At 39.5% G+C, this 12,921-nt stretch overlaps 1 long non-coding RNA gene across 2 annotated transcripts in view; it reads right to left on the reverse strand.

Annotated features, from left to right (window-relative positions):
* LOC116849396 overlaps window positions 1-12,874 on the reverse strand; it is a 74,501-nt gene extending 61,627 nt beyond the window's left edge. The window contains exons 1-2 of one of the 2 annotated variants that reach the window (XR_004379129.1): window positions 11,774-12,874; window positions 4,843-5,118 (exon numbers count right to left, since the gene is read on the reverse strand). This is a non-coding gene — a long non-coding RNA (uncharacterized LOC116849396). Of the gene's footprint in view, window positions 1-4,842; window positions 5,796-11,773 lie in introns of those variants that run through there. The other variant, XR_004379128.1, reaches the window with a different exon arrangement.
* Window positions 12,875-12,921: the final 47 nt, after the last annotated feature.

The following is a 12,921-nucleotide window of genomic DNA, read 5'->3' on the forward strand; positions in this document are numbered from 1 at the left end:
ATTTTTAAGTTTTGAGTTTCATTGCGTAATCAGTGACCAGGATATGACATTTTTTTTTTTCGAATTTTCATATATCATAATGGATGCGCTATTTTGAATTTTTAGAACATGATTTTATTTAGATTTATATTCAGTGACCTCAATAAATTACAAGATACTAATTTTTATAAAAATCCAAGGATTTTTCGAATTTTTATCCGCCATTTTAGATTCGTTTAGAATTTTGAAAATTTGAAATCAGATTCAGATTTGGCAACTTCAAAAATCCTCGAGTATGGGGAATATAATATTAGATTTTCAATATTCAAAAATGTTTAAAAATTACTATATTTGAATGAAACTCAGTACTCGGCTATTCTGAGGTTACTGATTACGAATTTGAGCTGAAAATTTAGAAATTTAGAATAGCCAATTTAATATGGCGACTTACAAAAGTAAGCCTTTTTTGAATTTTTGAGTTTTGAGTTTCATTGCGTAATCAGTGACCAGGATATGACAATTATTTTTTCGAATTTTCATATATCATAATGGATGCGCTATTTTGAATTTTCAGAACATGATTTTATTTAGATTTATATTCAGTGACCTCAATAAATTACAAGATACTAATTTTTATAAAAATCCAAGGATTTTTCAAATTTTTATCCGCCATTTTAGATTCGTTTAGAATTTTGAAAATTTGAAATCAGATTCAGATTTGGCAACTTCAAAAATCCTCGAGTATGGGGAATATAATATTAGATTTTCAATATTCAAAAATGTTTAAAAATTACTATATTTGAATGAAACTCAGTACTCGGCTATTCTGAGGTTACTGATTACGAATTTGTGCTGAAAATTTAGAAATTTAGAATAGCCAAATTAATATGGCGACTTACAAAAGTAAGCCTTTTTTGAATTTTTGAGTTTTGAGTTTCATTGCGTAATCAGTGACCAGGATATGACAATTATTTTTTGGAACTTTCGTATATCATAATGGATGCGCTATTTTGAATTTGCAGAACATGGATTTATTTAGACTTATATTCAGTGACCTCAATAAATTACAAGATAAATTACTAATTTTTATAAAAATCCAAGGATTTTTCGAATTTTTATCCATTATTTTAGATTCGTTTAGAATTTTGAAAATTTTAAATCAGATTCAGATTTGGCGACTTCAAAAATCCTCGAGTATGGGGTATCATTCATATAAAATGAGTTATTATTATATTTGAATATTCGGATTCAGCAACCGCAAAAATTTTTATACTGAAAGTTAAGTGTAGTTTTGAAAAAGAAATTCCAACACACTTTTGGCACGAAAAATTATTGTTTGCCCGACAGCAAAGGGGTTAAATACAATTGACTAGGGTAATATTCCTCATCGATTTGTATGGACTGACGTAGCATAATCGAGAACGATCTTGTTTAAAGGAAATCTGCTTTCAAACCGAAACTAATCGCGCAGAGTCCGTTATCGATTATCGTGGATGGAAGTTCCGTCTTATCGGATTTTATAATTTTTCACTTACAATCTCGAGAACTGGTATACGGTATTAACGAAAACTGATAGACGAAAACTCGCAGCGAAAACTGCCGGTCGTTTTAACGAGCGTTCGAGCGGTGCGCATTGTCGTAGCATCAAACTATGTACCGACACACAACTCGTACCAAAATAACAGCAACTCGATAACACGATAACTATAATATGTATTTATAGTTTAGCTGGTCCATGATGCGAGTCTGAAAGTTCAATTAAAACGAGATATTTCTCGGAGAATCTGTGCAGAGAGCCGTAAACTACGCTGTTGTCTACGAACGTGTTTAGATCATGTTGAGCCTAATCACGACTGACAGAAGGTGACCCTCCTCTTTACTATTCTCCCGATCTAGATTTATTATTCAGAGGCACGTATCGTCCACATTATAGCCGCCGATCATATCCCAACATATCTCTCGTTTGCCAATACCTATTTAGTCTCATTGGAAAGACCAACAAATATATATCAGCAAATGAATTATGGATTAATGGATTAATTGATAAATGGATTAATGGATAAATATGGAATAATGGATTAATTAGACTGAGTTGCCACGCGAGTTCGGTGAGCTATAAAAAATCGCGACTGTGGGTTAGAGTGCAGGTAATGCATTTGCGTGCACGTTGAACTTATTAACTTGTACGGAGAGATGCTAGAATGCATATATCCCTAAGTCTGCCTGTCTGAATATCTGCTGAGAATTTAACACAGCAAATTGCCGAGCTGCATAAGCATTCTCGAATGACGTTGCGTCGCGAAACATCGGAAGGTTTTTTTTTTTCGTGTGTATAACCATTCAGAGATGTCACGTTTGTAATTTAGCGTGACAATGAAATAAATAATTAATCAAATTAAATCTCAAAGTCCCAAATTTGCTGCGAAATTTCATATTTCCAAACTGAAGACGTGTTCAAGAGATTTATATATTCGGACGCGGCGGTGACAACTTGTTTCGCAATTCAATCTTTATAAACTTAACTTGTACGGAGAGATGCTAGAATGCATATATCCCTAAGTCTGCCTGTCTGAATATCTGCTGAGAATTTAACACAGCAAATTGCCGAGCTGCATAAGCATTCTCGAATGACGTTGCGTCGCGAAATATCGGAAGGTTTTTTTTTTCGTGTGTATAACCATTCAGAGATGTCACGTTTGTAATTTAGCGTGACGATGAAATAAATAATTAAACAAATTAAATCTCAAAGTCCCAAATTTGCTGCGAAATTTCATATTTCCAAACTGAAGACGTGTTCAAGAGATTTATATATTCGGACGCGGCGGTGACAACTTGTTTTGCAATTCAATCTTTATAAACTTAACTTGTACGGAGAGATGCTAGAATGCATATATCCCTAAGTCTGCCTGTCTGAATATCTGCTGAGAATTTAACACAGCAAATTGCCGAGCTGCATAAGCATTCTCGAATGACGTTGCGTCGCGAAACACCGGAAGGTTTTTTTTTTCGTGTGTGTAACCATTCAGAGATGTCACGTTTGTAATTTAGCGTGACGATGAAATAAATAATTAAACAAATTAAATCTCAAAGTCCCAAATTTGCTGCGAAATTTCATATTTCCAAACTGAAGACGTGTTCAAGAGATTTATATATTCGGACGCGGCGGTGACAACTTGTTTCGCAATTCAATCTTTATATTTCGCGTTGGGAGCTGAAAAATTGCGATAGCGATTAATAACCGGTTAATAACAGTAGCCTATGGCGATGAGGTAATTTTGGCCGTAAGTCTGAATTGAATCACGAGCACAACCTGTCGTTCGACGCGGTATCACGCTTATTTTAACTCGTACACGTTCCCGAGCGCGTATGCGCGCATATGTACCGCTAGATATTCTCGACGAGGATCGAAAAGCGGCGCTAACTCAGCAGGTTAACCCACACGATCGGTCGATCGCGTCATCTCCTTATATCTTCGATGACGTCACGCGAATCACGGTGGGACGGGTTAAGGACCTAGAAATCAGTCTGCAGACCGCCCTGTGCTCTCGATTATCTGGCTGGAGAATTAATTTCACGTTGGCGTGGCATGCGTGATCCCCGTTTTCGCCGAAAATGGACCGTTCTCCTACTTTCCCTTCGTGACCGCGCCGGCAAAAGGAAAAAGAAAGCGAGACACAGAGGGGGAATGAGAAATGAGGAGGAACCGCGAAATTTAATTTCCTTTGATCACTGGTAGACTACCGTTTTAAATTTCCGACGCGTTATTAACGGCGCGAACTTATACATTAATGGTGTAAACGTTATACACATATATTAATGTACAAAGCCTAGTTATGTCTTTCGCGCCACGCGGAAAGGAATGGAGTGAGTATGGATTATCACTTTGAACGTGATAATTGCTATAAAAAACGAATGCGCCCTATGGGATCGTATGAATTATATATAGGGTCTCAGATAATGTAGGATTATCTGAAATGCGACGCAAGGCGATTTGTTTTGCGTCATGCGGCAATAATACACTCGTATCTCTCACTAGATCATGAACGCTCTACTAGATTATAAGCAATAATTCCGTGTGACATTTTAGCTGTATTATTTACCGAGATTTGTCTGTTTATCGCGTGTCATCATGTTTTCATGTAAGCCGGTCGAAGATTAATAGATTAATCTGTTAATAGATTCTAAATAAAAGAATTAGAGAGATAGATAGATAAATAGATAGATAGATAAAGAGAGAAAGGGAGAGAAAGAGAATATTGTCTTGAAATCTTTATCAGGCAAATTATGCGGTACCGTTAATTGCTGTCGCGGATTGATCGCATGTCCCGTGCGCGACTTCAAACGATCTGTTCCTTAACGAAATATCAACTTCTCGTTTCCACGCGACGACTCCGTCGTCAACTGGACGATACTAGCGGCAATCGCGCACTGATAATTACGACTCTGCCGCCAGTGACGGAATAATTTGTCAGCGTCGATAATTGTAATGATTACGCGTCACGTTACACAAACAACCCTGTCATCTTCGAATTTCTTTTTTGTCGACACCAGACACGCTCTCTTTTTTCAACTGCTCCGACTACGCTCCTCCTCGTCTGCCACGACGCCTCGGAGGATGATGAAATAATTAGCAAATGAAGATTGTGCACTCGCCTGGCACACGCATGCACGCTTAAGTATACACACATATACATACACAAAATTGCGCAGGCAATTATCGAGAGTGGATTGATAGGCCTTGTGTTTTGCGTGGCTTTGCCAGACGCACATGCATTATCATTAACAAAGCAATTAAATTCTCGAAAGCACGCGTTCCCTGAAATCTGCTAGGATTTCCAGGGATTTTAAACAAAATGTTCTTACCTTACGGCGTGTACGGCGTATATGGAGCGGGCGGCGCAAGCAATTCCCAGGTGTGAGCAGGCCCTTACAGCCGAGTGATTTGCACGATCCATGAGCTCCATTGGTGGAGACAGTCGGAGCTGGCTCATGTTACATAACGATCGGAGAAAGTCGGAGCAGGTTGTGATGAATAACGGAGAAAAACGTCGCGCTGATCCCACCGCTGGTCGCCGGGAGTGGAGAGCGGCGTGCGAAGAACCGCCCGGAGGATATAAATGCCCATGCTGCCGCGGCACCCTGAAAGGACAGGGACAAAAATATTACAAACATATATGCAGAAAAGAGACGCAGAGAGATCGCCACGAGCGGGAATTCACGATTTACGCCCACAGCGAGACGCGGAGCTGCGCGACCGCCCTGGCCGATGATAATTAGCGCGTGTGACGGAACGATCCGTCATCATCGATAATTATGACGATTATGCGAGAGCACAGACGCGCGCGTACGCGAACGGACGTACGTACGCGTTACGTCGAGCGAAAAGGAAGATACGCCGCATCGCATGCATTAATACGTCCGGCCGTGCCGTATCGCCCAGTAACGCGTCGCACCGACACACACTGCGCGTCCGCAATCGTCGAACTTAATTGCGGCTAAGCTACGAAACGTCGATTAACGATCGCAATAACCGGACGACGCGACACAAGCTTTAAATCAAAGTGGCTGACACCGGTCGACGCCCCGATACGACTGACGATAGCCCCGCTGTTACAACCCTTTACCCGCGTCGCGTCGCGTCCACTCGCGTGCTGGACGGTAAAATAGATTAACAGACGCGACATGGCGCGCGGTAACTTTTGATACGTATTCGTTTTATTCAGCGGACACCGAGCCACGCTTTCCCTCTCATATTTCACTTTTCATCGCCCTCACTCTCCCTTTTTTCGTTTCCCCCTGCGGCGTAAAAAAACGACCGAGCGTGTACGCGCGACAGCGAATTTATACGGCTGAACGTTTTATTTGACTGGATTTTCTCTCCCGCACATATCGAGAGCCGACAATATCGGATTACTACCCGGGTCTCAATAACACTGATTCAATGTGATGTCCTCTCGTCACTGACTGGACGTTCATTCGTCAACTACGTATGCACCGCCGGGCGCGGAGAACAGGTGGAGAGAGGGATGCAAGGGATGCAAGAGATGCAAGGGGTGCAAGGGATGCAAGGGATGCAAGGGATGCAAGGGATGCAAAAGGGAGAGTACACAGCGGTAACGAAATTGTAGTGATTCGTCCGCTGTTTAAACACGATATAAGCCTAAACAGGGAAGGCTCGTTCACTGATGCGGAAAATTGAGGAATGATAGGATGAGCGGGAAATTAATGTGCGTAATAAGCCATTTCATTTGCTATGCTGTCTGCGTCCGTTCCGTTCTGTATCGATCCTTCGAGTGTTCGATGGAAATTTTTCGTTAATATAGAATGAAAAAATGTTTTAGGCAAATTCGAACAGTGAATATAACGTGCACAATATAACGTGAATATAACGTGAACATAACGTAGCATGTGACAAGCGCGTTGAATTTGAAAATAATGTTTGCGGGAGCGAACTTTAACTTCACGTAACTCTAACTCTCAAAACAGTCTATTATTTACTGTCGACATGACTCGAACTCGGGATTCAGGACAAGTTCCTTCCCACTAGGTTCACAGGAAGTCAAACCAAATGGTCATAGTAAATAAATACAAGGAAGACACGGAAGACGGCAAGTTGCCGTCGCTTCGCCATTGTCTAACAATTTAACCTAGAGCTCGACGAGCGACACGCTCTCCGATCGATTTTCGAAAGGCTTGCCTTGTTCTCCTTACTTTATTGTATCGCAAGCAACCAACGAATTCTTTGAATAACTCAAGCTTACGAACGCACGGCGTCCAGCCGCCACCTAGTATGCCCTCCTCCTTCTACAGTGGATCCCCCATGGCGCATTGTCCTTTAAGACCTGCTGTCCATATATGCCCGTGTATGAACAAATTCCGCGACACGTCCAAAGAATGATATGCTTTCTTAACATTTTTAAAGAAAGCAAATGAAATTTTAAGAAGCAGCTCCTTTGGAACTTTGTTCTTTTATATATTTTTGCATATTACAATTTTTATATTTTATAGTGAAAACTTGAGCACAGTAACGCGCGCGTATTAGTATTTGTAACGTCGATTAAAATTTTAATTCTGTATGTTTGTCATGTCGTTTCTCTCGATAGAATGTAAGATTTCGATCAAACGCATTGGGAGTGTATTTTTTACGTGTCTGCCGATCGACACCCAGACCGTTCCTATAGCTTGACCTTTAATATCCTGCGACATTCCTCGTGTGCGGAATTTTCAACGACGTCATACGTCCGCCTACTACAAAGTCGGCGGACATAGGTGGGCGAAGTCACTGAATAAAAATTGGTCGTCTCAATAAAAGCCCATCCCAACAATGGAAATGTTTGATTCTACACATGAAAAGGAAGGACAAAGACCATAGAAGGAGAAGGGCATACTAGGTGGCGGCGGACGCCGTGCGTTCGAGATCTGCGTATCTTCTTCGTTCCAGAAAGAGAAAAATATCGAGAGCGCGGTCCTGCTAGGCCAGGATTCGAATCTAGGTCTTTCGCTTGCCGGGCGACTGCTCTAAACCACTGAGCTACCTCCACGCTCACGACCCTCTCTTTTCCTAGATAACGCTCAGAGATGCCGTTCGGAAGCAACGACGTAAGAGAAACGCGGAACTTTTCGAAAATCGCCGAGCTCTGGTCTAACGACAAAATTGAGAAATAAGTAAGCAATAAGAAAAATAAACAAATAATTTTCAGATTATATCTTATTTTGTACATGTAATAAAATTTATTTTAAAAATTATTATTTTAAAATAATAAAAGTTATAATAAAAGTTATTTTAAAAATTAAATACGATTAATGACCGTGTAAGATTAAAGATTAAAGCCTGTAGAAGATCGGTACGTTTCGATAACTCTTTTCTAGGTGTCTCAGATGAGAGAAGCGTTGAATTGAAATCGAGGAACTTCATAACATGCATTCATTATTGTTTAATTCAATAAAACTGTCTGTTTCAGAATAGAGACGTCTGAAGACTGGCAGTGCCGCCTTCGCAGAAATTGGCGGGATCGCCGCAACCGCACCCAAAGTGATATTAAATAAGATAATCGTAGAATGAACTCGAAATATCCGAACGTTCGAGAATAGCCTCGAACGACCTTGCTGACATTATCGAAATTAATCGATGTGAATTTAAAAATAATTCGCGAAATGTATCGCATCACATTGAGAACGATCTACAACGCAATCCGGGATTCCGCAGGTCGTCGAAACAATTTCTTATAGCGCGATACATTATGCAGCGAAAAAAGTGGACTAGAAAGTACTAAATCTCAGGGTTATGCAAATCTTTTTGCACAAATTGAGTGAAATCGAATAAAAATTGGGTTGAATCGGCTATCTGACGCGAAAATTTTAAACTACAAAACTCTAAACAGGTTGATGCAAGTATGCTGCTCACGACTAAATATTTTTGGTTATGAACACTATAGCTTTTATTTCTGTGTACCTCATCAATTTTTTTATTGGATATAAACCACTATATTTAACGGTAAAAATGAGAAATAAATGAGAATGAAAAATATAAATAAGAAATACGTATTTCAGATATCTTATTATATTTTATTATATCTTATTTTGTATGCCATAAATTTTATTGCCATAAATATTTTTACAAAAAGCAAATACGAATGATGAGATGTGATTTAGGAGATTGGTACGATTTCAGCAGCTACAAATTACGATAAGTGACTTAATAAATTTTAAATCAATCTTTGATAACATACATCCAATAAAGTGAACGTGTTACGTGTGTGATAGAGACGTGTTTGCTCTCGCGTTTGCATATTCCCCTACTCATTATTATATAATTCTACGTTGACATCGCGTTGCGTCGTCCTCCCCCAGGCAATCTGACGCGACCGTCGGTATGCTAATCCCGTCGCTTACTGTGCATATATGACCGCGCGCGTAAGTGAACGAGAGGAAAAGACATCTTTATGTCGTTAATGAAAATCCCGCTGTAAATTACAAGAGTGAGAGTAAAACACAGGCAACCGGCTTTGTTCTTTCTTGCTCTCTGTACGCTTCACGGGAAACGGAACGACGTCGGCGTTAAGTTTACTATGTAGTTTACGTGATGCACGGGAATACATCGGTCGTGCAAAAACACGCGACGTAAGAAAAAAAGAAAAATAATACAAATGCGCGAGATGTGTTATAGTCTATCTCCTCTTGTCGAGGAGAGTTCCGCGCACGATAGAGTCCTACGTAAGCTGACTACGTAGTTTCATTTATGAAGACGTTTGTGATATATGCGGGAAAGAAAAAGAGTCCGTGCTCCCTGAAAATTTCACGCGGGGTAGTCGCGTCTTCTCGATCGCGCCCGGAGATTTATCGGGCAAATCGAAGTGGAATAAGCGACAACGCGCAATGATTTGCGCTACGTCACCGGGCGCATTAATATACTTTGCCGTACGTTCGACCGCCTGACTTTGTCCGGGCCGCATACACGGAGAAGTGAAGGTGCACAGGTAGGTGGAATGGCTCGCTCGCGCGCTCTCACGCTCGGTGCACCTGCATCGGTCGAATTAATGCGCTCGAGTATACGCGGCCTCTGCACGTGGAGAGCGTGACACCGACTTTAATCTCGTTACGCAGATGGTGCGCGCACGTGAAAGCAGCCGCGCGCTCACGCGAATCGGCGTGAAGCGTCACCGCGAATTTTATAAGACATTAATTGCCCCGGCTAGCCGCGGCAATTTATGACTAGCGTCAATTAGAAGAATTTGTAGGAGCTCTTTAATTAGCGTGCAATTCACTCGGCCCCGCTGACTTCCCCCTTTGATCTGCTGCACGAAAATATTTTTTCTTTCTATTTCTTATTTATGTGCGGAAGTCTATCTCTGCTGTGTGACACATAGTTTGATACTTCGAGAACTAGGGTGACCGCTGTCAAATCAACTCATATATTCGCGCAGACCCAAGGGAGAATTCGTGATGGACTTTTGTTGTATGAAGAGCCATTTCTGAAGATGTTGGTCGTGAAGAAACAAACATAATTTATTCACGACCAAGAAATTATATGAGGGAGAGGCGAAATCGAGGAACGCGGACGGATCTTCGGGAAACCTAATGGCCACGTGTGTAAGCCATCACTTTTACTAAAGTGAAATTTGATAGGGCATATAAGGAGCAAGCACGGATGTCTTAGTGCTTATTAAATACTAATATTACTTTTTTAATATTAATAATAATAATTTTAATATTAATAATAATAATATTAATAATTAATAATATAATAATAATATTAATAATTAATATTATAATAATAATAATTTATAATATAATAATTTATAATAATTTATAATATATTAATAATTTGATCCTTCCACAATCAAATTACACATCACATTTTAATATTAAAAAAGTAATATTAGTATTTAACAGCACTAAGACATCCGTGCTTGCTCCTTATGTGCCGTATCAAATCTCACTTTAGTTAATCTATACAAGGAGCTTTCTATTATTTCGGTCCATCACTTCGTTATTGAGTTATTCGCCCGTACGGCGATTCGTCCGTGTACATGTAATCATAATGAGTCCTTTCGCCTGTTGAAATGCGTACAATACGACCGATCAGTTTTGGGAAGTATAAACGCGCGCCGAACTCTGCACCTGTCGTCGCACAGTGGGGACAAATTGAAATAAAAATAGAAATTTATTGCTCAAAAATCACTAAAGATCACAATTTTATAACAATCGGGATGATTTTTTTTTTTTAAATTAAATCAGTATTTAAGTTAATCAATATAGAGAAAAAAACTGTCGGGCCCGATTTTTTTTTAAATTCTTCTAAACGTTGCAATATTAACAAGAATTAAGTTTGTACTCAGCAACCTAAATCTAATATACCTTACAGTGACACATTTCGTGCTACAGAAACATTTTTTTCATATCGGCTATAGGATTGACATACAGCTATTAAATACCAGATTTTAATACTGACTTTACATTTATGTTGAACGACTTTGTATACTCCATTGCAACATATATACTGTGTTAAAACATAATGATTTTGTTTATGTTGACAGGAAATTAGCAGTTGTCAACTGCCAAATTCTGATTTTTATATCAGATTCGTAATCAGCGATGCTGAAAATCTTAGTACACTGTACTGTGCAGCGAAAAGATGGAAAGTTTTCCAATTGGAGTGGCTCACAAAACTTGATAATTTTTTACAAATAGCTTTGCACCGCTGGGACTATGCACATAGTAACTTGATAATTTTTTACAAATTCTTATTAATATTACAACATTTAGAAGAATTTAAAAAAAAATCGGGTTTGACAGTTTTTTTCTATATTGATTAATGTTTAATTAAAAAAACTAATTCATCCTGATTGCTATAAAATTGTGGTCTCTAGCGATTTTTGAACAATAAATTTCTATTTGTCCCCACTGTACGTCGTTTCGCCACTTGTCGCAACTTCACGAGATCGATCGCGCTATTTCTATAACTTCCATGAATCTCTCTTATATGCGTCCCGCGCTCGCCTCTCCGAATAATCCAACTTTACCATCAGTCGCGTTGACGCAATGTCTAAATTGGCTTAATCGCGCGAGCCGTAAACCTGCAGAACGCGTTCTGCAAAGCCTTCGCGTTTCTCGACGAATTGCACGACGGCGAATAGCAGCGATGCAGTTAGAGGCCGAATCAACTGCAATAAAGTGCTATTTTCGTATACCTATAGAAAATTACGGGAATTTCGGCGGTCGCGCTAGCTTGCGATACAGATGGGTGGAACGAACAGTAGGAGGCGACGGAAATCCAGAGAAAAAATATACTTACTGTGTTATTCCAGCCGTTTTTATTTGACAGCATCGAAATCCCGGGAATTAGATTCGCCTGGAACGACCGCTTTTTCTCTTATTTTCTTTCTTCTTTTTTTGTGAAACTGGTCATACATCACAGCTGCACCAAGTTTCCATCTCGAGACTGCAATTCAGCGGCCGATTTCAGTCGCGCGACAAACCTCAATCCATTCCAGGCAGACGTGTTTCAGCGATATGGAACATAGTATATTGTTCGATCAAATTTTAACAGCTCTCTGTCTACCTGTGAAGTGAAGTACTCAGTTGAGGCGTAAAGGCACAAAACAAATATGAAACTCAAAAGTGGTAACCTAATATCTTTAAAACCGTACACCAGGAAAATTGGCACTTGTTCTCGTGTTACTGTATGGCGATTTCGCGCGTTTTTCACCATCGCCATCCGTTAAATTCGCGAACGTGAACGTCATTTAATCACAGCGAGATTGGAGTCGAATTGTAGTATGAGGTTAGTATGAATTGTAAGGCGCACGCATGAAATGGATTCTAGTTAAATTCAAATTTATGGAAACTGCCAATAAACACTCGGCGATTATGCGTGCAACAATCGCGCATACAGATAAGGACCGATTGATATTGGTCCGAAATATTAAACAGTCCCTCATATCGCACGAACCTGCCTCCAGACTGTTATTTATTAGCGTTATTAAGTACTTTGCTGCGAGGTAAATATGGTGATATACACCATATGTTTTAATCCTAACGAGAGTTAAGGCAGGATACCACCTTTGATTGCAATTTTGGAGACGTTTTTCATGATTTTTTTTTTCATACAAAAAATGCGCAGAAAGAAAATCGGTTTTAGCCATTCATTAAGACAATCTTAAGCTGCAATAAAAAATTTTTTAATGTCGAAAAAGTAAAAAATAACCTCTTGTAGGTGGGGCCAAAGTATACGGCTTTTGAGGAACACCGTCAGTCTGCGTGTCAAATTCCTTCTTCTACGTGGCTCATAGAACAAAAATCTAAATTTTTTCTTATTAATAACAATATGTTTTAAGTCTGTACGTAGGGATTTTACGAAATTTCGATTTTTAAGAAAATGGCGGTCATAAAAAAAAAATTCAATTTTTCAGGGTAAAAAAAGTTTATAAAACTGTGCACCAA

Source organism: Odontomachus brunneus, unplaced genomic scaffold (genome assembly GCF_010583005.1).
Source record: "Odontomachus brunneus isolate Ranch 3 - 2012 unplaced genomic scaffold, Obru_v1 Obru_scaffold_114, whole genome shotgun sequence".
NCBI lineage: Eukaryota > Metazoa > Arthropoda > Insecta > Hymenoptera > Formicidae > Odontomachus > Odontomachus brunneus.